At 38.0% G+C, this 25,658-nt stretch overlaps 1 protein-coding gene across 15 annotated transcripts in view; it reads right to left on the bottom strand.

Moving 5' to 3' along the window:
- PARD3 (par-3 family cell polarity regulator) overlaps positions 1-25,658 on the bottom strand; it is a 441,795-nt gene that overhangs the window by 344,423 nt on the left and 71,714 nt on the right. The window lies entirely within an intron of this gene.

Raw genomic sequence — 25,658 nt, 5'->3', positions numbered from 1 at the left:
GGAAGCAGAATTTAGACATTTGCAACACAAAAGAGTCAAATATACGTATGAAAAAGATCAGTAACACAAAGGTCAAAAGAGGATGATGGAAAATAATGAGGCCTTTCTTTTCTTTACCCCCACAATTAAAATTTAGCAAAAATATATAAAGAGTGCTTGGTCAAATTATTATTTTGACTGGTAATACCATAACTTCCTGGCAATCCAAAGTTTCCATAAGGTAGAGCTAAGAAAAGTTGGTGACTTAACTATCTGGTCTTCCTCAGTGAGGAGAAAATGGGAAAAAAAAGAAGCATTTTATCTTGTAAGGTGATTTCACTCCCTCATTTTTCAAAATCCTCAAAGACTAACCACACACAGCATTAGCAACACCTCTACAAGCCAGGAAGCCTGGGAAAGTGCCAAGAAGGATCTGTTTCCTATTGCAATCATTTCATCCCATTCAAACCCAGACTCCACAAAGCATTTAATATTCAAGGTTAAATTTCAGTTTAAATAGTTGCAATTAAATGAATGCAACTGTTCCTTGTTCAAGTTCTTTACTGAACTGTGTCTACAGGGAGGAAATCACATATCTCATGTATACAGAAATACATGCAAGTTTTCTTTAGAAAAAAGATTACAGCAGGAGCAGGCACAAGTACAGAAACATCATTTCAGGGTACCCTCCAAAAGCATCCATCATTACATGGAATAGAAGGCATAAAAGCACCTAGATGTCAATACTCAACTATGGTTATGAAGTTCACAGTCTCATGCATTTGGGCAGAACTATGGCTGCTGAGGCTTAATAACATGCTTTAATTCTATTCAGTTGGGAAATTAAATTGCCTCATTTACTATGATTAGATAAATAACACTCATTGCACATTTTCTTAGAAAAGACAAATTTCTGATAGTGTGCAGTTACACAGGTTGAATAAATGATGGTTTTAATCACAGCAATGCTTTCTTGTTTCCATCTTGTAGTCCAACCTCTGTCAGCTGTGTGACCCACACCTCTGACCCACTCAGCAGCTCAGGAATGGGAGGGAGAAATTGCCCCTCTTTAGAGCTCTGCTACTGACACTGCAGCATTTGAGGCACAAGCAATTTAGAGCGACTCATCTTCAAAGTCAGCCATGAAATAAGACAGTTTTGATCATTTTCAGAGGTCGCATAAAGCCACTCACTCCCAAGGAGAAGAGCTGGGACATGTGGCAGGTTCAGTAGTATCTGACACACAGCATGATATTCACATTTTCATAGAGACACCAAATAAATAAAGGTGACCCATTTTAAAGTGTCTCTGTTGTTTCCAGCTCTGAGCATGGAAAAATATACTGTCTTTCCTGATATGATTATTTTTTAAAAATCCACATGCTTTGTGGTTTTTAATTATGATTATGCTTCAGTAATTTTTTCTGAGGTAACTTATTTAGGAAATATATTTTCATTGCCTAGACTTAAATGACAGAGTAACAGGGATGTCCTGTACCCCGTCTAAGGCTGCAAACAGAGAGTGCTCTCTGAAGGCCCTGGGAGTCACCCAGCATCCAAAGCCTGCTGGGGTGGCCACACCACAAGGACTGTTGGGAATGTCAAAAATGTTTCCTCGAAGCAGAACAGTGCCCCACCCAGGTGTTTGTGCATGGGTCACTCCATTAAAGCCTGCCCAGTGAGTGGCAGAGGCCTGGACACCACAGAGACCACCTGGTCCTGGAGACCACACAAAAGGCAGCACACCTACAACAGCCTGTAGGGATGGGCAAAGATCCCTGACATTGCAAGAGCTTGCCTGCTTTTATCCACTTACTTGCTTGACTCAATAATATCTGAGAGCACATTTGAATTTAATTTCCTTTGGTTTAAACAAGAACATCTTCTAAAAGAAAATCACACTTAGAAAAAGCCCACTGTAGCTGGTGCTCACAGATAAAATCTCAGCTAAGCGCACAAGACGGCTCTACTCGTGACACCACGGCTTCCCCCCAGCAAGCATCAGTACAATCTCCCTGCAAGTGTTTGATACCCTCCCAACCCCTGCACGGCTCTCAACGAGCCCATGCAAGGTCAGTAAATAACCTTCTCCAAGTAATATCCTGCCTGAGCAGGAAGCCACGGGGAGGCAGAGCCTTGGAAGCAGAGAACACACGCGGCCAGCTTATTTAGATTGTATGTACCCCACATCTTGTGTGTACTATTTGGAAGTGTATGCACTCCATTATCACCAAGTGGCACCAGGATGGAAGCACAGACACCCAACAAAGCAGCACCTAATAAAAGCAGTGGTCAAGAGTTGGAAACAGTAGCAGCAGAGGGAAAAGTCACCCAAAAGAACATTCTGTATGTACATGGGCAGAAATCCACTTGCATGCTAAAGGGTTTTTTATGCTTTTGTAGGAATGCCCCGGATGCACTCCTTTTTCCTTATGGAAAGAAGAAATATTTAAGCTTCTTACATTTCTAGTTGTCAGAATACACAACATAATGTTTAAAAACATATATTTAGACCCCTACACAAAACAACCTCAGCATACATACCCCAAACTGTTTTGGTTCATTAGGCCTCAAAGAAAAGCATTTGTACAATCCATTCGAGTATAAAACTGGAAAGATACCATGTGAAAAGTCAAGTTAAGACCTGCCAGCTAATGCTGAGAGAGCTGAAACAGAGGCAATTCTCTCATTATATACTGTATTAAATATTTTCTTCTTCTGAGTTGTCAAGACCTGTCAAAGCATTTTTTTCTCAGCAATACCCCACTATAAATAATCTACCACATATTTAAAACAAATACATACATATATACACACACAAGTAAGGCTTTCCATACATCTCCACTGTTCCAGATTCTTCAGTTTTAATGTCCCACATAGCAGACAGATGGACAGACCATTTTTCTTTTGTTGTACAACCTCAAATATAATAAGTCTTTATGGCCTGAAATATGAGCTTTTAACAACATCTGTGCAGTTAGAAAATATAACTCAGCTTCCTAATCACTGTATGGAGAAAGACTCTTTTCAAAAGTACTACCTATTGTAAATACATATTAGTGGCACAATGTTAAAATAATTATATTTTTATTTAATTACAATCCACTCTACATGACAGTTCAGGTACCCTAGATCACAATTAATCTTGATTAGCGAAACCTGCAGCATTGTACTGCTCAGAGTAATCAGAATGATTACACAACATATGATCTTTATGTTTCTGTTTTGTCTCCACAGTGGTTATCAGATACTTATCAATTTTCTAGCCCGGAAGAAAGGTTAGACAGGATGGCAACACAGGAACCAGCTAACCTGAATACATTTCACTTGGGCTGCAGAAAAGCCATAAAAATAAACAGATTGAATATGCAAGGCTTCTAATGTTTATGTTTTTGAAATCTGATAGAACCTACAGACACTGTTATTTCTTTAGAAATAACAGCAAGTTTTAGTACAATGTTTAATTTAGATTATAATTTCCCGTAAGTATCATCAGTTTCTGTGGCATGTTGATTTTATTTCCCTCTTATGCCAAGTACAGCAGACACTTTTACTAATAATGGTATCAAAATTGATACAACAGGAAAGCAGATAAAAGAAAGTAATCTTTTTAAAGGTGAGAAAGTGAGGAAGAGTCTAGGACCAGATAATAAAAGCTCCTCAGTAAGAATGAAGAACTGGAACTACGTAGATAAAGGAGCCAAGACAAGAGCAAGGCAAGATGGAAGAGGCTGGAAGGGAGCAAATGGAACATATGTAATTCAGTAGAAAGGGGCAGAAAAATCTTCACCAGCCAACACTTGAGCTCTTCCACAGTCAATAACTGAAAATATTCCTCTTGTGTACAGCACTGGTTAAACATGAGGATATTCCCTGCTTGCCTGCATGGAAAGTGAGACTGAAGGAAATATTCAACTTCTACATGTTACAGCATTAGCAGAGCTTTGGGCAGCAGAACTAAGCTCTCCCCAATCAGCTAAAGCCAAATAGGGTTTCCAGTTTGCATTTCCCAGCCACAAGAAATTACAATCAAAAAGGAAAAATCTTGAAAACTACTGTGTGGAAGCTTAAAATGTACATAAAAATCTTTAATTCTAGCATTGCATCATTAAAGTGCTTCATTTGGTTACATAATTATTTCAGTCATATTTTGTAATTATCATTCTACCTATTAGTACCTATGGATTATTTACACATAAAGGTAGAGAGTTTAGAGTTTGTGTATAGGAATCAAACAAAAGTCAATAGTGAAAGACCAATTTTGCTACAGTCTGATGTTTTTAGGTAGATATATATATCTATACATACGTGTCATGTATTATGAAAGACAAACACAAATACCTGTTCTTTAAATTAGAGAATAAACATTGAATGTCTATATTCCAAATTACTTTTGCTAGCAATACTTTTCCCAGGAACAATTAGTATCATAAATGTGAAATGCATCAATAAAATTCTGTATTATTTTTGAACATGGCCTGACATAAAAACAGCATTAAAAGCTTCTTCTCTCCTGCCCTTAGCTGAACCTCAGAACTTCCAGTAGGACGTTTCTGCATTTATGATCTAATCAGCAGGGTCAACAAGAGCCACTGACCATGAAATGGAAAGAACCATTTCAGTGGTTATATAATGACACCTTAACGTGCTTCTCGTTAATCAATTACTGCCATTAGCAAGCCTCCGAAGAAGGAAGAACTGCAGTGACTCTGCAATTAGGCAGCTAACTACAACTGTCACTATGAAACAAAAAAACAAAAACACAAAACCAAAAAAACAACCAAACAAACCAAAACCCAGCCATCTAAGGAAATAGGGAAAGAATTAAAAATCACAGAGAAGCAATTACTCCACAGATGTTCAAGTCCCAAGCAGCCTGGTAACTTACAGCTATGTAACTGTGTTAGCAATTTTAAGTTCCTTGAGAAAATGCTGTAGTGGTGTCACTACAAGTAATATAAAACAGATGTTAAATATTTTACCAATATATGCATTATACATTATGTACATTCCCTGAAATTTCATTTTTTTTAAATCTATCCAATCACAGTATGTCATTTAGTTTTGCTTTATTTTTAGAACTTTTTTTTTTTACTTCCATCCTACCAGAGACAACAGTTTTATCCATATAGGAAATTTAGTGTGCAAATTCTTGTAGTGAAACAACTGTTCAATTAGATGGTATAGTCCAGGTCTGTGCACACAAAAATAAAAAAATAAAGCACAATGTACAGGAGTTTAGTAGGCTTTTTCCACTATTTATCATTTTGCTAATCCTCATTCATCTGCAAGCTAATAAATTAATTAATGTTAATTACATAATTAGAATTAAAACTCCTCTGACTAAGAACTTCATTTCTGTAAAGTGCTGATCTCATTGACTGCGCCCTGTAAATGATAATGACAAAGCTTGACTACGAACAGTGACATTAGAACATCAGAACAACGTGCTCTTCTGGGAATATCAAAGTTAGTATATCGCATCTTAAATATTGCAGTAAATACACCTTCCAGAAAGCTGCCAATTTCTACAAACCTCAGTGGCATCTGCAATAACACAGAAGGTTTCTTTACCCTAGCAGTCAAGACACCATTTCTCAACCTCTGCTACACTTACCAGGATTTCCCACCAGCAACAGCCTACACCACCTCCAATCAATAAACTGGAAACCAATGTAAAAATTACAGTCATGTATGTATTATTGTCAGAGACAGCATGACAGGAGTTTTCCCTACTATGTCTAAGCAGATACACAGAAACACACACTCAGGCACTTAGTACTGCTCTCACCACAGCCCTCAGCACAACAGATGTTTTGAAACAAGCTTTCTTCGTGTCAACCTTGAATTCAAAATCTGCAAACACCTGCAGACAAGACTTGTCTTACGTGCTTTGTAAAAGAGTGCAGCCAAACAGAAACCCTGCAACAGAAGCACTAACTCTAATATTAATTTGACCCAAAAAGCCACGCTGCTCCAGAACACAGCATGCAAGACTGCTGCTCATCTTCCTCTTACGCCGCTCTCCCCGTCACTCCTGCTGCTGCCCATTTCATTGCAAGCTACATTTTAGCTCCTACTGAGATTCAGCAAATTATCCCTTGGGATCCTCCATCTGCCACAGTAGATCTGTGACAAATGCAAGTATTTGAATTGCTTAATGGCACAAATCTGTGCGCCCTCTGATCAAGACTAAAACTCTCTGATCTTTTGTAACTGAATTATCTATTGTATTTGGTTTGCTCATAAAATATGAAAATAGGAAGCTATTCCCATACATGTTGTTATTACACCTCCTCAGCAATGAATGATTTTTCAATTCAAACTATTGTATTGAAGTAATTTTCCATAGTGATATCAGGGCTCCTGAAGAAAGGTAGTGAAGATGAAAAGTGAATTTTAGAAAAGCAGAAACATCATTCAGTACAAGCTACAAAACTCCAGGTTGATATACATAAGAAATATCAAAAATGTCCCAAATCCCTGGTAAGGAAAAGCTGATATTCTCTACAAGTAGTAGCACTTTTCTGTACATCTTCCCATGTGCTGCCTTTGTTCTGTGTTAATGAAAGATCCCATGCAAAGATAACAATTTTCACCCCGGGTACCTTAAGGAAAAACCTGCTGCTTTTCTCACATTCTTAAAAGAACACCTAATGTTCTCCCCAAGGGTAGAATTTTGCTGCTCCGTTATTTTTGCCAACTTCTGAATTGAAAGATGTTTCCTCTTGTTCATGTGGCTGGGTGGGAAAGGCACACAGCCAAGAGAAATGAAAATATATCCACACCCTGCTCAAAATAAAAACCCATGACATGGATAAAAAGAAGGAGGAAAAAAGACATCCAGAAAACTACTATTTTTTTCTATTTAATTAAAATTCTGTTAAACTCAATTCTCTGTTTTCTAATAATGGAAGCAATAAATATAAAGCAAAAAGTCATTAATAAATCTTATAGTTGAAAAAGAAGGTGGCCCAAAACTTAGGAAGCTAAATTGACACTTCAGAGAGCATTAAGGTCAGGAGTTTTGGGGTGTGATTTGCAGACCCCATCCTTGCACCCAGGTTAGTTCAAACGCCCTTGCTCAGCACTGAGACTAGATGGCTTTCCACTGGAGCAGGTAAATCCTTACATGATTTCTTCTGCTGGCCAGAATTAACAGAAACTGTTAATTTCCTAAAGAGCAGCAATAACACAAATGAAAGGACTTTCTACAGTTATCAGCTGACTTTTCATTAGCACTCCAGCTGCAGACCCATAACAAAAATATTTCATTACCCAATTAGGTTTTTATAAAAGTACACATCCAAAAGGCCAGATGACACCTAAACAAGGGTACTAGAGGAATTAGAAGTGTACAGATCCCTAAGAATAGGAAGAAATATGCAAGTATTTAATGTTCAGAACCTCAGGTGACTCATAAATCTTTGTATTAAGCCATCTGCTCAGCTCTCTTCTCTACTAATTCCGTCCTTATGTCAAATTATGCTCCTTAGTTATTTTTGTAAACAAGGAACCAAAATTTTGTCCAAAAAGTTGTAGCACTCCTGGTGTATGTGCTCCCCAGCCTGGAAGAAATGCCATTGGACATGTGGTTACTGCTGTGGCTCAGAGGAATCAGAGGAGGAACATGAATCTCCACCCTCTGGTGAAGGTTCACAGACATGTCCACCATGGCTGGGGCACACTCTATTGCATTAAGGTAACTGATGGCTTCAAGACCTTGCAAGCCAGAGGAAATGCAGCAAACTCATTCCTGTCAAAAAGTTTTTGATGCTAAACAGTCATACTTAGGGTGGTTGATTGCAGGAGGCAGCAGGAGGACAAATAAATTTGGCTGCTAGCTCGTTTAAAAGCAAATCCATTTAGTCCTGACAAACAGACCAAGAGTATGTACATATTGCAGAGGGGCTGACACTCAGAATTGTTCAGCCTTCCCAGAGAAAGCAGTTCTCTGTCGAAGAGAATTTTTGGGGGTTTTTTAGAGATTGCTGCCATAGTATACTACCACAGCCCAGGCCAGACATAATGCAGAGCTGTTTATTAATATCAGCCAGTTTTCCTTAAAGCTTTTTGATTTTTCTTTTTGTAGGTTTTTTTTTTCCTTCATGGGTTTTCAGAAGAAGTTCCAGTTTTCTGATTTTGATCAGAAAAGCTTAAGAATGCATGTAGTAAGGCAACAAACCTCAAAAGAGAAATTGAAAGAAACGAAAGAAAGCCTTTGCCGTCTCCATTGAGAAAATTAATTTTAGTAGATCAAGCCTGTACTCCAGACAGACATTCCTCCTTTTCCCAGTTTAGCTGCTTCCAAATTTTCCCAATGACCTTGCCTAGATTAAATTTACAGCCAAGCAATCTTATCTTTTAAATCTACAAATTGGATTAGTGATACTCTAAGCTGGGAAGCAGTTTTCACACACCTACCAAATTTGGACCAAAAAACATTTCTAAATTCTATTCAATTTAGCTAACCACTTGCAACATCCACTTTCGGAAAAAATCATAAATAGCTACAAAACCCAAGCTGAGACATCACTTGAGAACTGCTACAAAATCCTCACATATACACAGATAAATAAAGACATTTCTAAAACAGCAGCAATGAAAGTGATGCTTTGGAAAAGGTGTAGAAAGCACTCATCACTATCACCAAGTGGAACTAAACCTACAAAGAACTAAAACCAACCCAAGCTCAGAGGAGGTGCCATTTTATTTCTTCTTATAACTGGTCCATATTTCTTCGTATGCAAGGTTACTGCTGGGAAGAACATGGAAGGTTTGCATAGATTTTGAATTCCCTAGCCTTTTGCATATTAAATATTAATATGTGGAGGATCACAAAGAAACAAAATGTCAATAACTAATCAAAGTAGAGATAAAGATTTATTTCACTGCTCATCACCATTTCTATACTTTACATATCAAAGACCGCTAAATACTCTGTTTTTGAAAGAAGCACAGTTTTGTAGAAGGGGAAATTTATGGAAGCAAGCATGCAGATTAAGCCTCCTTTTTTTGGAAGTTGCTCCATCGCTTTTCTCAACTGCCCTTCAGCTGAATCCTGGACAGCAGCTGGTCACCAAATAATGGGATGGTGAGGTTCTTATTTTTATCTTTCACAATTTATTTGTAAACAAATAAGAATAAATAAATAACAATAATAATGAATTACTCTCTACATGGATATGGACAGGAGAAGAACGGGATTAGGAAAAATATTTTTTGTTGCAGTGCAAACAGCAGCAGCTGGAAGTCACTGCAAGGCCATGTTTCTGTAAAGGCTGTCAATGATGTGAGACTCTGAAGATGCTCTCTGGCTTCCCTTTGTTAAAAGTTTGTAACAACCTGGCTGAGGCTGGGAAGAGGATTCACCTATTTGAATTGAACCATATTATGACTGTGCTTTGAAGCATACAACTACTGCTAAATTTCAAAGTTTTTTCTTCATTATTACTTACATATTTGTCTTAGAACTATGGATTTTCACTGAAAAAACTGAAGAATCACACCACAGTGCTAGCAGTTATAAAAAGACATTTCAATAAGATAGTTACCAGCTTTTTTTCTATAAAACTTATTCATATCTTGGATGTGTCTAATACACACACTAGAGGTACTAGTTTTAACAAGCAGAATGCTCTTTACCACTAGTGTCATGTATGAAACATTTCCTATATATTTTCAACAGCAGTGTTAAAATTATATTCCTGTCACAATGTTCTTCTCCATAACTTAGCATGAATAAGCTGTCTATGATTTTTCATCCATCTTATTCAGAAAAGCCCAACATCGTGGCCATTTTCCAGAAATACAAGTGAAGGGGCTCTATTTTGTTTACTAAATTTGGGAATGGGACCAGAAAACTGATACACATTTTATCATGAAGAATAGGATGAGTTGGCAATTTCTGTTTTAATATTTCAAAATGTTCTGATTACTGACAAAAGCTGAACATAAATGACTGAAAGGATCACCTTCTCTGAGACCCTGATGCCACGCAGGCAAGCATTGCTCAGATCATATGATGAGCTGCTGCCTGTTTCTAATCCTTATGTCCTCCTACTTCAAGTTAAAAAAAAATTAATTAATTTTTGGGTTTTTTTAAAGCTGGTCAGATCAAAATCTTTCCATTCTGAAGACACCAAGACTCCAGCAAGTATTAAGTTCTTTAACAGGAAAAAAACCCATAAACTGTAAATTTTGTCAGGTCACTATCAGGAAGATCAGCTATTTGCACCTGCTCAGCCACAGTTATTTACTTCGGAAATACCTGTGCCAGGAATTCCAGCTGCACCTGCAGAGCAACATCTGAACCATTACAAGCTGAGGAATACTTCAGCACAGGCCTGCCACAGAATGGTGCTCTGTGGATGGACTCACCTGTTATGGACAATCACCTTTGTCTTTAATCAATGCTTTGCACAAAGCCTTCCTCTATCCACGCAGACATGTCCAAAAATGCATTACATCTGTCCCCTCATCTTTACAGAAACAATCATGACTATTTCAAGATGACAAATCAAAAAGGATATTTCGTATCTTAGTCAAAGGAAAAGTCAATAGTCAAATTCATGATAAGGTGTGGTCTAATAGTAAACTATTGATCTTACGGAGTTACAGCCAGTTACTACCTCAATGTTACCTTAATTAGTACAGTTCACCTTCAGAAGATCCAGCTGGAAGGCATCATGCAATGTTCAGATGGGACATAATATATAAATTTAGCTGCAGAGAAGAAACACTGGTGGGCAAGGGAAGAACTGACAGTTTTATGCATATTTTTCAAATTCCGGCCACAAATTTTACATACATGTTTAAGCCAGTACTCCTACTGCACTTTGTGTTAGCTGACTTTGTCTCATTACCCTGCAGAGAAAGGAACAAAGTGAACAACAATGCTGTTTTCAATCCACCCATTTGGAAGCATCAGAAATTTTGTTCTGATCATAGCTGTACTCACCTGCCTCGTGGTACCTGTTTCCCTCAAAAGGGATGGAGGCTTCATACTCCACCTCCAAATTGCTGGCTACAAACTCCTATCTGGCCACAGGGGTTCTGCCCAAGGGGTTACTTGTAACTGCAGATTGTGTCTGAGTTTGAGTCCTTGCCAAAGCTGGAGACACAATTCTTCGTCCTGTGAGGGACAGATCAACCCCTTTGCCACCCATCTTTGCCCCAGATGCTTCTTTTGAGAATGAGGCATACTCAGAAAACTTCACTACAGAGTGCAGGAGGACACACACAAATGCCACTGACCACTACATGTCCTTCCACCCTCAGGACACTCTTTGAGGTCTTTTGGTATTCAAAACACTGTACTGTGAGTAAACTGGAGTAGAACTGAAAAGCCACAGAGTTACAGAGGCTTGTACCTAATGACACAGTTCCCATTTCTTGCAACCACCAAAACTGGTTATTTCCGAAGCCACAAATACAGGCATGATATACTGCAAGGCTCACTATGCTGGGTTTCCAGTTAACTTCACCTGAGTGCAATGACAAAAAATAAAACTGATAAAGGATCAACATAAAATGAGAATATATGTGTTTGAACAAGGCACTGTTTGCTAATGTAACAAAAGACTCCCAGTGTAAATTTCACAAACATCATTTCCCCTGCAATGTCCATGCTCAAATGAGCTCCTCCTTCCTGTATTTTCTTGAATGGAATCAGAGCTCCTTGTTCCATCCAAACATGTAGCAACAATCTAACTCCACCTGCTTTTCTCTGCTAATCAGCTTCTGGAGTGTCCCATGCCTTTACAGTGATGGAGCTGCAGCGGATGCAAAATTGTGAACATCTGTTGGCACTATTTCCATAATAAGATTATACAAGCCCTTGAAGAACTAAGATCAAGTGAAAAATCCAGAAGACTTGAAAGCCTCATTAGCTTCTGGTAAATCAGAATCGGAAACTGTCTTTAGAAGAAGGGGGACTCTTGAGATTTCTCCAAGGACTGTTTTCACAGCTGTAATTAGCAACTGGTAGCAGGAGAACAAAAAGCTTTAAACCAGCATTTTTCAGAAGCTGTAAGAGTGGATTGGTTCGTTTGTAACTTGAAAACATTCTCCAACAGCAGATGAGAACTACTGATCCCCCCCATGACAATGGCAGAGTAGAGGTACACAGTCAAGGGGAAAAAACAGCAGAAAAGGTTATTTTGCTGCCATAAACTTTCAAAGCTTACTGTGATTATGAAGGGAACAAGACCAAACGTACACAGTTGGGAAAATAGATGGAACTCACAGCTGATTTCAATGCTGCCTTTAGGTAAGACAACAAAGAAACAGGAAAACCACAGCCCTTACTGCCTTCATCTTGGGGCTTTTAAGTGCAGGGAAATCGAGCTTCAGGAAGGTGTAAAACATTTGTGCAAGGGTCAGACACACCTGGCTCTTGGGCAGTTGGAGAAGCAACACATTTTAGAACAAGGAGGAGGAAGAGGGACTTCTACAGAAGTCATCATTTGGATAAATCTTGATAAGTAATACTAAAGATTATTAAATTCTGGACACATGCCACATTTCTTAAGGCTATTCAGGTTTCTTTGAAATCTTACAATCACCTCCACTTTCTACTTTCACAAAAAAGATATTTCTTAAAATTCACACAGTTTCATTTCAAAGCTAATGCAGGCACAAGAATTTCTTAGTCATAATATTAATATTTTCAGTACTACATTTTGATAAGTTGCACAAAATGTCTCAAGCACAAACTCACAGTGACCTCTGCTGAACAGTTAGTGCATCTTCCACGCAGAAAATGGAGCTGCTACACTGCCAATCCCAGCACGTGCAAATCCGTCACACAAGCAGCATTTTGAAAGGAATGTCACTGCTCAAGCTACAAAACCCACAGCTCTGTTTGATATGGAACAGATAAACTGTATGCAGAATAGCAAGAAGAATCTTCTGATAAGCCAAAACAAAAAGATTAGGTTTCACCAAAGCCCTACATGTCACTTTGTGAGCTATCTAAGGCTATGGCTACATCCAGTAATTTCAATTATTCACTAAGGGATTACACTTATTTCAGTACATTAAACAACAGCAGGCTGCTTTGTGTTTCCAGGGCCTAAATAATGACTGTGGTGAGAGCAGCACTGGCTGCAGTACACTAAGAATACTGATTTTATAAATGAGAAAATTCAGAAATCTCTGTCTGACATGATTTAAGACTATTGCAAATATTTCTGTTTCTCAAAATCCTCTTCCTAGGCCAGATGCAGTTGTCCAAATCAGCCTTGCCACACTGGACAGCTGTTTCTCTCCGGCTGTGACCCCCAGCAGAGCAGCATAAGCAGAGAGCTGCCCTGGGCATCTAACATCAGCCTGGGCTCCACAGTGCACAGCAGGGACAGTGGGATGGGATTTCCTCTCCCACCTTCTCCCTGTGCAGTCTCCCACAGTGTGGGAGAAGCCCAACTGCTACTCCAAGCCACAGCTGTGTCCATCCAGGAGCAAGGGCAACAAAAAAAAAAAAAAAAAAAAAAAAAAACAAAAACAAACAAACAAAAAAAAAAAAAGTAAGAACTCCTTCTGGACTCTGTTTCCAAGGTTGGCAGGAACAATATCACTTCAGCTCCGTTTCCCTCCATAGCTCCCATTTTCTCCCTGTCTCGAGGCACAGCACCCATGTTCTGCTGGTGGACCCATTTCTTCTGTTCAGATTTAAGTCATCTGGTTTTTTTTCTTTTTCCTGTTAGAAAGTAAATAGTTGAGTTTCTCAGTCCAAATCTATGATATCCCAGAGCATTTACCCCTGGACCCAGAAATAACAGGAGAGGGGTCTCAGGGCACTCATCCCACACAATGGTACAGAAAAAGTGGTTGCTCTTGGTGTGCATTAAATATATATACATATATATACACAGACACACATATATACATATATGTATCTCCTGTGAATTTACTGGGGCTTCTTCCTACTGAGAGGGATCATTAAAAACCTTTTGGATGAATAAACAGTTACTTTGCTACTACATCTCTTTCTTTATGAAATATAGAGAAAAGAAACCTGTACACAAAGACATGGCTCATTTCATTCAAAGCCAGCCAAACTAAATGCATTAAAAACATTCTTCCAGCATAAATAAATTTTCCTAGGAGAAGAGGTCCCTACTTCCTATCTTTTTACTTCATAGCAGGTGACTGCACTTCTGAATACAGAATGGGAGAAAAGAGCTCATTTACTTGTTTCTGCTATCAGAAAACCGTATACATTTCAGACTTACCAGTGTTTACAAAAATCAAGTTATTAGCTCTACTTACAAGAGCTATTTAATCCACTTGTGCACTTCCATATGCAAGCTTGCTTTTATTTAAACAATATCCAGTCAAATAAACCATATTAAACTGTGAAACCAACATAAATAGCTTAATATTTAAGTCTCTATATTGCTTTTAAGTTATTAGGCAGAAAACTGGACTAGTTAAAACTTCATCACAAACAGCATTACACACCATGTTGCCAAGCACATAATTTGCATATTATGCCACCAACACTAATACTTCCCTGAGAGCCTTTCAAATTACTCTGTTCATTTAGACACAACAGCTCCCAAGGCCATGCTCCTGTATCAAAGCTACCAGGCAGCACCTCAGCAGTGCCCTGCAGCTCTAAACCAGGAACATTTGTGGGATTCCAGATTTTATTATCTTGACATGGCCTCACCAAGTTTCTGTTTATGATGAGAACAAGACTTTTTATTTTAATCTTAATGACCAAAATAACTGTGAGATAAGAATAGCAGCAACAGCATCCCCAGGTTAAGAGCCACAGACTGACTATTTCAAAACATCAAGGAAAGAAAAGGTACACATCAAATCTGAACTAAACCAGGATTCATTCAAGCCCTAACTAAAATTTCAGGATTTCCAGTCCTTAATATTTCATCAGACTCTTGTGATTCTAATCCAGGATTTCAAAACATAGATTTTAGCTTAAACACTGAATGCTTCTTCATTTTATGAAGACACATTGTCATCACGAGAATGATATTCTCATGATGAACTTCCAACAAATTCCAAGGATTTCTAAAATGTAACCTCTTGAATTTTCACTCAAATCATGACCTTTGTACATTAAGGAAGAACAGAACTGAAGCTCCCATGATCTAGCACAGAATTAAGGACAGATTTAACTTTCATATCTCTAAGCAGAACTAAAGCTCTATGTTAACAGACAGAGAGTTGTTCGCTATTTCTGCACAGATCCATGTCAAGCTTTGTGATTCTGACACTTCCAGATCTGACATTAAATGCAAGATCATGGCTGCAAACCAACCCTTAATGTATCCTAGGGAGCCCATTTAACAGTACTTGTATAGTATCAAATGATATCATATACAATTAGAATGTGTATCATATGCAACTCTTCAGCTGCTGACTCAACAGAAGATGGTAACTCAGAAATATTTTATGGTATTTTACTGTAACTATAAAACCACAATATGATTTCCTTATTTTTACGACTCTAAATAAAACTCAGATTTGTTTTAAGCAAATGAAAGTGATGCTCCCATAGGAAAATACATCTTTAGTTTTTACAACATTCCATAAAACACAAGATGTACGGAGGGTTTATTTAGCTTCAGAGACATATTTTGACATCATAAAAATTCCCATCTTTGGCAGTTCTGAGTGACTGGAATTAACTTATTTACTCTGAATTAACATAATAACTTAACCAGATGGTATGAGAGTTACAGTTGATTAGATCAATGACAATAATGTCACCAAGTCTGAGCATCTGACCTTGGCAAAACAAATACTGCAATATTTACAGTTAAAGAGGCAGACAAATCTGTAAAGAATGGCTGTTGGTAAATTGTATGAACACAGAGCTCTCCTCATTAAGAGAATATGCTACCAGAGAAACTGAATGTTATCTTGTCACCTATGCTGTGAAGCTTCCTCTGCTATGAAAAATATTTTTAATATGCATTCCAAGAAGCATTCCTTTACGTACATGTACTAATTCTCTCTTTTATTGGTTCATTGCTAGATTTAACAGACATGTAGATAATTGAAATTTTATATAGCACACTAAACAGAATATAAGCCATGCACTGATTTTAACATTTTTATAAACCAAAATTACCATCAGGTAATACACATGCATCTTTTATTATTGCATATAGTTAAAAAACTTACTTCATTAATGTATTTTTACCCTAAAGCTTTTTTGAATGTCCAAATAATTTCCCAATTGCATCTCAAAATTAAACCCTTTAGTTTTCATCTCTATACCCCAGGGCTTTACTGCACAACACAACATATTTTAATATGGTTAAATGCTACTGATGTTGCAAAATGTTATTCCTTATTGAAAATGGTCATTAATATCACTTCATACCTCAGAGAGTATGGTAGTAATTTGGCAATAAAACACACTATTATCATCGTCTTCTAATAACCTGAAAGTGTTGTAATCCTAGGGCCCTAAATGTGTTATGGAATATTATTAGAACAAGCACATTCTGGTCATTATTTAGATGGGAACATTTCCCATGTCTCTCATACCTCATTCAGTAATTGCACACTCCTGCTATAATTAAATCTGCCCATTTTAAATTGTCCATAATATTCTGAGGTTCATTTTCTGGTCCTGTGGGACACATCATTGACTCCATTTTGGGAACAACATACTTTTTAATGATGTATTTTAAATTGTTTATTTTTATTTAAGTGACTGTCTAGAATAATAACTCGAAACATTCAGAATTAGATAAAACAGTTTAAAGTGAGGGAAATTAAAAAAGCGGCAGCAGCTTCCTAAATACATAAAACAGAGTGAAATACTTCTTCCTCCTTGAAATGACTTTACCTACTTGTCCAGCACTAAATGTACTGTCTTCCAGGGGAAAATATTGCTTTGGGATGAGCAGCATTTCCTGGAGACAGTCAGGTTCATAGGAACATAAATGCTGTCTCCAAGGCTTGGCCAGGAGCCCCCCTACCAGAACCACGTGTACACAGCAGCCACACATTCCACTGCCTTCAATTCAGACTGAGATACCTCATATAGCCAAAAAAACCTGAGTGAAGGGCTTAAATCAAGACAAGCCCAAGGCTGCAGTGCAGTGTATTTAAACAAATTACTAATCACACCCAAGTGTAAACTGTCCACTGTGAATAGATTTTGAAAATAGCTATGTTGCAAAACTGGTGTCATTTATCAGAATTAAGAGCAGCAGCTCTGTGATCTGGTCTGCCCATGAGGCATCTCCATCCTGCCCTGGAAGAGCTTGGACAAGAGCATCAAAGGAAAGCTCACAGCTCCCACATCTCAGCTGAAAACAAGCCTTTACCCATTATTCCCTCATCTAAATAAACCATCACAAGGGGTCTCCACTGGATTTTGTGCACAAATACACTGCAAAACTTGCACACACCAGGCAAATTGTGGGGAACCCATAAGCAAAGTGTATCCAGACAAATCTAACGAGTGAGCCAGCTCATCCACTCAGCACCCTCAGCTGAACTGTGCAGATGGGCCAGGGATACACCATACCAGAAAATCCAAACTCCTCAGGAATGGCACCTGGGCTCACTATCTGTTGTGACAACATAAGGAGGGTGCCGGGGTCGGCTGTTGCTTGTCTCTGCCCCAGCACGGGAAAAAGTGGTTCTGGGTAGGCCGCGCTCTCGAAGAAGGAGTCTGGACTCTTGCTTTCGGTCTTCAGTCGAGTTTATTATTTCTTATCTACAAAGATTTTCTGTCTGTCCAGCCGAGGTCTGTTCAGCAGGACAGCCAAAGGCACTCTCTCCCGCCCACGAGGCGGTTGTCTCTTTTATAATGAAAATTACGTATTCGATATTTACCTTTACTTCCCAATACTTTCTGCCCTTGTTGGCAAGTGTACTCTTTCTATGAACCAATCCACACATGCCAACATCATCCTGAACATGGATGCCAAGGAGAAGAAAGAAGAAGGACGGGGCACGCCCAAATTCCTCCAGCTTGGGACTCCTGATCCATGCACAGAATTCTAGACCCCCCTGTACAATACATAAAACCCCCCTGTACAGTGCATTCTAACTTAAGTTCTAACAAGTGAATAACATCCCCTCACCATTTAGACATGAAATTCTCTCATCTCCTCACCTTCAGATGTCATTTCTTTAAAAGGATCAAAGTCAAGCCACCAGGTACTTTTGGCAACATTCCAGGGCCTCCGAGCCCCCCAAGGGTTGTCTCGGTAGCTCTGGACATCCGGAGTGATGTACTGAGCTCCCACAGAGGGGAAAAAAGTGTGTTTATATTTAGAAAAATAATAACATTTAAAGCACATTCCAAGGCCAGGTGAAATATATACAAACCTGCATGGTGATATATATCTATGTCATATATAAAATGCTGGAAAAAGTAAAGAAGTAGAAAGTAGACCCCATAATCAAGAAGTACTGTGCTTAATGGAACAGTTTACTGAAATGGGAAACAAACTCAGGATTATGCCTCTCTACAAGCAACTCTGGTGTTATAAAATCCACAGAAAGATCCAGCAGAAATATTTTGCACTACATTCCTGCTACACTGTAGATAACAAAAACATTTCAGGGCTCAAATAAACTAGAAAGAGAATTAAAATCTTCAGCTACCTGTCAGTAACAAGAAAGCAAAAGCATCTAAGAGCAAAAATTAAAGGATAAAAAGGGGATCAAATTATTAACAGAGACAGCTTTAAACATCTGAGAAGTTAACCTCAAACATAAACAGGAACTGTTGGGTTTAAACCATACTAAATCATCACGGAGGAGACTGCAGTCAAGCACTCGGAAGTCTCTATACTTATGGTATTTTCCACACATTGTCAATACTTTGCATTCTCATTTACAGGTGGTACTAGATATCCACTGAAAAAAACTCAGGTCCAGAGTTCCAGAGAGCATATCCTCATGTTTACACACATGTGGATGTACAGAAGTTAAGACCCCAAATCCAACATTTACACAACCAGCAGAATATTTCACTCTCTCTCTTATGTGCTACTCTGCAGTTGCAGAAGAAGTTCTTTGTCACGCCACCATGCTCTCAGATATTTATTCTGACAGTTTTACAAACCTCCAGCTCTACTGGTCTGGATCAAGTACAGTGCTGGAATTCAAGTAATAAACTTCCACTTGACACCAGTCATGCTCCTGGTACCTTGCTGCTCTGCTGTCAACTAATTTAGAAATAAAGCAATTTGTTCTTAATTTCACATTCAAAATAGTTTCATATATCTGATATGTCTCCAATAGTTGGAATAAGTTGGAATAATAGTTTCATATATCTGATATGTCTCCAATAGTTGGAATAAGTTGGAATAATTGGAATAAGAAATGGAAAAAAAAATTCAGAAATAAAGGAAAATGTCTAGGAGTCCTCAAATCAAGAAGGCCGAAGAGCTGTAGGCAGTAACAACATCTTCCTGAAAAGAGAACTCTGAACATTCAATGACATGATTTTGATAGCTTAGATCATACTATAATACGTTATAAAAGCTGTAGCATTATGTTTTCCTGTTACAGAAGATAATCATATTTGAATCCTTTAAGACAAAACAGTCACACTAGTATTACAAATTAGCTAGCCACATTCTCCATAAACAATTTTTAAATATTAAAAGATTTCCCAAACACCTAGGGAAAAAAATGATCCAATAGTCACAGCCATTTGTTGGCATTTGCAATACGCTTTTTGTTGTCTATTGAACAAAAACTAAAAAATTATGTCATAAAACTGTACCTGTTGTTATTTTATCCATCTTCATTTATAATGACCTACATGTCTCTGCAGAAGTCACAGATTTGGCAACATTTTAATAGAAAATTCAAAAAATACAGCTTTTTAAATTCATATCTTTGATATCTTTAACATATACTAATTTTCATCAATGTAAAAAGAAGACCAGCTCTTCCATAACAAGGTCTCCAAAAAAATATCTATCTCACTAAAAGAAATTCAGGTAGAAATATTGCCTCATCTACCTCTCTGCATAAGAGCAAGAAAAACTATATGACTATTTTTGATATTTCAGAAAATTATTTGAAATCTTAAAAAAACTAATAATTGCCCAGCCTTTTGTGGGGAAGGGAAAGAAAAACACACAAAAAAAAAAAAAGCCCCTGAGTGTAATTAAACAGATTGAACACAAGAGGTAGCTCGTGTCTCCATGTTCTTCATTCCACTAAGAAACAGGAAAGCAAATAGAATAGCAAATACAGCTGTCACAGTGAAATATGTGTTTTCAAAAGTAAGATGGACAAAGGGATTTTTGTGGGTTCAAGAATTCATGGAGAGCAATGAGTGGGTTATTCTGAGTGTACCTCTCTGGAAAGCACCCTGTTCACTCTGAATCATTTCCTAGCAAAGCCCTGAGTCCACAGAGAAGAGTTCCTTTTCATCCAGGCTGCTTCTTCCTTTCCCCACTGAAAAGGAATGCCATCTGCTTCACATATAACCCCAGTATTTTCTTGAGGATCATTATAACTAGCCCTAATTCTAGACCCTTTTTGTATGGTAAAGACACCTTTTTAGAAAACACAATTATATTAATATTGACGATGCAATTATAAATGCACAAGTTTTCATACCTGTTTTCAAATATGTTAATTAAAATATGACAGCTGCAGGGGAAAAATTGGCTAAAAGGAGTGTGATGTGTATAATATTATCAAATAGACTACAATTATTACCTCTTCTTGATAAATATGTTTAGAAAATTAATGCTTCATCACTGCACATCTAATCACTTTAATCATCTTTTATTACAATGGACAAATCCATCAAAATTTAGAGAGATCCTCTCACTGTTAGGTTTCTGAAAGTGCACACCAGCAACTTCCAAATGTTTCCTAATGACAATAATTAGGCAGCTGGCCACAATGCCCTATACCTGTCTGTGGCTCACTCTCAAACAGTTTCTCCCATTAATTACACACATGCAGAGAACCGAAAGAGAATATTCATTATGGGCAGCTCCAGGATGCAGCAGTCTGAAGCGGGCAGAGCAGCTCCCTGGCCCTGACTGCTGCCTCTCCTGGCAGCAGCACGCTCAGGTGTCAAACCAGGGGCTGCAGAGCAGCTCTGAGAGCACCAAGCTTGTGCTCACCTGCCAGTAGTAACTGAGCTGTGAAAAAGAGGCTTTTATAAAGATATTTTAGGCTTGCCTAAAAATATAGATCATCTATTTTCATACAATTTCTACATATTACCTAATATTTAAACCCCAAAGGATTCGAAAATAATGCTCAGGACCTTTCTGAAGTCTTTTGCAAAAGAACAAAAAGAGCCTGTACGTAAATGCTGTAGGTACAGTTCTTTACTCAACCAAGAGTCACCTGCAGGTGCATTTTAAACACGTAACCTCTCACAAACACTAGTAGGAAAGAAGCTATCTCTACTCAAGTTCGATGCAACATTCTCCTGTGTGTGTACACAGACAAGCAAACGTAAATAAATTTCAGATTAGGATCTATTCTTCAGGGTAGCACCCTTAGGGCTGATATGCCCCTGCAATGGCAGGATCTCAGTTTTAACCAACATTCTGTGAATGCAACCAACATGAAAGATGAAATTAGGCCCTGCAGTTAACCTTTATCACAAAAACAATGCAAAAAACCATGCAGAACTCTTTACTTTGAATCAAAGGTGTTCTTATCAACAAGAGATTTCCTATGGGATAAATGGAGTGAGGGAAATGTTGCCAATTGTTACAGTAATGTGTAATATTCAGTGCCATAACAAATCACGTCTTACTGTCATCTCAGTAACCCAGTTCCCACTCAGAATCTTTAAGTAACAGATCTCAAAGCACTTAATATTTCGTGCTGAAAAGCTACCTATCTATACAAAAACATTTAATGCATGGTATTAAAAAGTGAACTGCATATATGATCTCTACAGTATAAAATTTATCAAATGCTTATAAAAGCATAAGAAACCACAGATACAAGGATGCAGAATATATAGATGTATATTCCCTTAAATGGGCAAATACAAAAACATAGAAGGAAAAAAATACACTCTAAGTGTATATTTGAGATTAAATCCCCATACCACTTAACTCTGCACCATGTTTTTGAGAAACATAAATGCAGCTAAAAACTATACAAGTTCCCAATGTCTGAAAATAAAATGTCTACTAAAAACAAAAATGAGGATACTATGACCTTAGTTTCAATCCTGATTTACTTTCAGGGCTCATTAACATCACATAAAAATATGCCATCATTAAAATTTTAAAGGGGAAAGAATATTATAAACTAATATCCATTTGACAATTTGTAAATCTATTATAGTCTACATTTCTTTTTTCATGTACCCATTTCAGGTGCTGTTGAAAACATGTGAAGCAATGACTCATTCCAAAAACATTTTATTTAAATAACTTAAGTAGACTTAGTGAAATATTTAACCTAAGCAGCTCAACACATTTAAGTTTCAACATAGCTGTAACCGCTCAATGGAAAATTCAATTTTCCCAGTTTAATTGAGTGTACAGTACCTGTGACAGTGTTGGCACTACCTGTGTGAACTGCCAGACCGCTAACAGGGAGAAGCAGGTAATTCACCTAATGCTCTTACCTACCTAACATCCTTAAATGTTGATGTTTATTTGACAAGACAAACCAGAGGAATCCAATCCTGGAACACACAGAGGCTGAAGCACCAAAGGAGATTAAATATCAACTAGGTCAGCTGGATGCCATTTCATTTTGGCCTGAGCTCAAGTAAAACAGAACACAGGTAACCTGACTGGAAAGCCAACAGAGAAGGCCCAGAGCAACAGGAGCCCTTAGCCAGGACCTGCATCAGCCCCCACTTAATTGCATGCTGTTAATGAAAACTGCTTTATTGCATCCCCCAGTTTTAAGCAGACTCCTCAGGCTCCTTTGCCAACGGGGCCAAAGGGGAGCAAGAGGAGCCACCGAGATGGCCGAGCCAGGCTCACAACCAGAGAGCGGTGTGAGAGAGAACCAGATAACAAGCATGCTCCTACAATTTAATCATTTCTGAGAAACAACTTCTCAGCACTGGCTAAGATGTCTGGAGTCTGTCAAAGTCAAAGGATTTAGGCACCCAAGACACCTCTTTAAATTGGAGCTCTGACAGTATCTGGACACAAAGCTTTTGCAGAAGCTGACTTGAGCTCCACTCACTAATCTGCTTACGCTCCCTTGGTGGCTGATACCCAGAGTGGCTCCCCCAAGCACAGCTCAGGGGCTTCTCCAGCAGGATCCAGAGACAAAACCTGTCACCCAAAAACACAGAGAGGAGCCTCACAGTAGTCACAGTCAAGTTTCAGGAAGGAACATCACACACTGATGTGTTGCTGTCACATTTGTGAGCATCTGATCAAAGCAAACATATCTGAAAAGGTTTTAATATAATTTATTTAATTACTAATATTAAGAATTGTTTCAAATACTACAAATTTTAGTATTACAAATCATAAAATCACAGAATGTTAAGTTATAAGGGGTTTGAATAGATCATAAAGATCATCTAGTCCCAACTCAGCCTGCCATGTGCAGAGACTTCTCACTAGGTCAGATTGCTCAAGGCATTACTCAACCTGGCTTTAAAAACTGCCAGGGTTAGGGCAAATATACTGGGTTTTAAATGGGCAGAGAGGACAGGGAGGTACTTTGTATTGGGTCACAAATCCACTTACTCCAATATAATTGCCTAGACTATTTCAAATCTTCCTCAGTTTTAAAAAGAGGAAACTGAATTACTGTAGTCCTCTTTTATTATTCACTTAGATCTCCCTATAAATATTCTAAATTAATAAGTATTCTATCACATTATGGACAGAATACAAACAAATGCTCATATTTACACTCAGTGAATCCATTTCCATGCTGCTACATCACTGGATGGTAGAAAAATCTCTCCATCTTATCAACAATTACAGTGGAGTAAAAGTAGGGAAAAATAATTAAAATAGCTATAAAAAATCTGCATCACTGTAAACATCAACATAAATTTTAAAGTATTATATAAACTAGTCACTTAATGAAAGCATGATGAGTATCATTCTATACTATAATTCCACAGGCAAATAACATCTTTACTTGAAGATGCAACATACCTAGCTATAGCCAGATCAGCCCTACCATCTTAGAAAAGAAGAAAGTAAGATTTATGTTTTTAAAAAATAAACTTACAATTTACATGTTGCTGTCCTATTGCACAGGTTTCATACCTTCTTGGAGATATCTCATGGGCAGCTCCTCACAGCACTAACTCCTTCTTCTCTGCACAGCCAACAAACTCCATCTCTCCTCTCGACCAGCCAAGCTGCTCTTTTATAATACCCCTCTTAACTGGATCTAGCTGTGGCCTATTAAGAGCAGGCTTGTTCTTAATGTTTGATAATTAGCACAGCTGTAACTCCTTAAGGGCCAGATTACCTTCACCACTTGTCTCTATTCTCCTACCTTTTATCTAATCACATTTACAGATTAATCTACTGATGCCACTACAGAAAGGTACATATATCTAAAGTATGATTAACTTTTTTTTTTCTACAGACAACCTATACAAAGAAGTTACCATTACAATTAATTTCATTTTGTGACGTATAAAGAAAAAAAATTATTCCACCCTCTGCTACGGCTCACAGAGATATTTTTGTTAAGTTATAAACTGTAAGCACAAGATATCTGTCCTTAGTTCCAACAGCCATCTCAAAGCTCATTACTTTGGACATAAACTTGAAAAGGAGAGAAATAACCCCCTACAAACCCCACAACATTTAACTGAACTAATTTCATCTATCATTGTAATGCACATCACACAGTTTTCTGATCACGAGACATGAAAGACTGTGACAGACGCCTTCCCTGCTACTCCAAACAGTTTAGGATCATCCTTCAGTGTTGCCATCTCTTGCTTCCCTGTACAGCTCATTTATAGTTCTAAGAGCACAAGTCTCAGTCACCTCCAAAAAAAAATGCTGGTGACTCTTCTATCGTTGACAATAAAACTTTGATATTCATCCTTTCACTTTATTGCCTACGTTTTTTTGGGGTTTTTTTTTGTTAGCTATAGACAAACTTCTCCCTTATTCCCTGACTGTTAAGTCTTTAGAGCTTTTGGGGACAGAGCTTGTCAAACATCTTTCAGAAATCCAAGTGAAAAATGCCATATGGATCATCCAAATTCCACCAGAGTAACCCAAACAGATTTATGAAATATGACTTATACTAACAAACATATGAGATAGAAAACACATCAACACATCCCACAAGACCACATTCATAAAAACATCAGGATGTAAGACAAGCAACCAATTGCAAAGTCCTCCTTTGTGTTTGTTCCTTTGTCAGCTCAGACTCCACTCCTGCTTGCAAGCAGTTGTATTGTACAACAAAATCCGAGCTGGCTGTGCCACATTCCTTCTCCTCATTACCGAGGTGTACCATAACAACAATTTCTCCAAAACAGACTTGCCCAAAGTCATACAGGATGTTTGTGACAGAGTCAAAACACAGCCAGCTACAGGAGGAGTGGAAAATCAGTTTTTCCCCAGAGGTCCTCCAGTTGTTCTGCTGACTTCCAGAAGAGAAATGTGTGCATCCTCTCTCCTTCCACAGTGAGATCACTAGGATTTCTGTGTATTCTGCTTATATGCTGTACTGGAATCCTATTCTTTAAAATCTGGAGACCTCCTACTTTCTTTCAC

Source organism: Passer domesticus, chromosome 1 (assembly GCF_036417665.1).
Source record: "Passer domesticus isolate bPasDom1 chromosome 1, bPasDom1.hap1, whole genome shotgun sequence".
Classification (NCBI taxonomy): Eukaryota; Metazoa; Chordata; class Aves; order Passeriformes; family Passeridae; genus Passer; species Passer domesticus.
Note: the sequence above shows the minus strand (reverse complement) of the source record. Positions and strands in the feature narration are given on the sequence as shown.